We start from the raw sequence: 851 nt of genomic DNA on the forward strand, positions 1-851 counted from the left end.
TTTAAAAAGAAAAAGAGAAAGCAGCTCAAATGGGGAAAAAAAACAAAAGAAAGAAAACAAACAAACAAACAAACAATAACAAAAAAAAAGGTGAAAATACTATGCTCTGATCCACATTCAGTCTCTATAGTTTTCTCACTGGTTGCAGATGGCTCCTTCCATCACAAGTCTATAGGAACTACTCTGAATCACTTCATTGTTGAAAAGAGCCAAGTCCATCAGAGTTGATCATTGTATAATCCTGTTGTTGTGTACAATGTTCTCTTGGTGCTCACTTCACTTCCATCAGTTCATGTAAGTCTTTTCAGGCTTTTCTGAAATCAGCCTGCTCATCATTTCTTATATTACAATAATATTACATTACATTATATACCATAACTTTATTCAGCCATTAACCAATTGATGGGCATCCACTCAATTTCCAGTTCCTTTCCAGTACAAAAATGGCTGCCACAAACATTTTTGCACATATGGGTCTTTTTCCCTTTTTTATGATCTCTTTGGGATATAGATCCAGTAAAGACATTGCTGGACCAAAGGTATACACAGTTATATAACCCTTTGGGCATAATTAGAAGATGTGAATATTAATTATGGCTTTCTGAACATATCAAATACCTTTATTTATTGGTCAAATGTCAAAAGGAATCAATAAAAGTTAAATCAGGAAGGATATCTTTAAATGATCACCAACCAAACCAAAACTAAAGGCATTTATTCAAAGTGACAAATATAAATTCTGATATAGGAGTAAAACTGTCCAGCAGTTGGGATCACTGTTCCACTGTTTACTGGGTTATGTTTCTCAAGTTAAGTTGTTCTCAGGAGCAACCTCATCCTTCTTCCGTGAC

This window comes from Sarcophilus harrisii, chromosome 1 (assembly GCF_902635505.1).
Source record: "Sarcophilus harrisii chromosome 1, mSarHar1.11, whole genome shotgun sequence".
Lineage (NCBI taxonomy): Eukaryota > Metazoa > Chordata > Mammalia > Dasyuromorphia > Dasyuridae > Sarcophilus > Sarcophilus harrisii.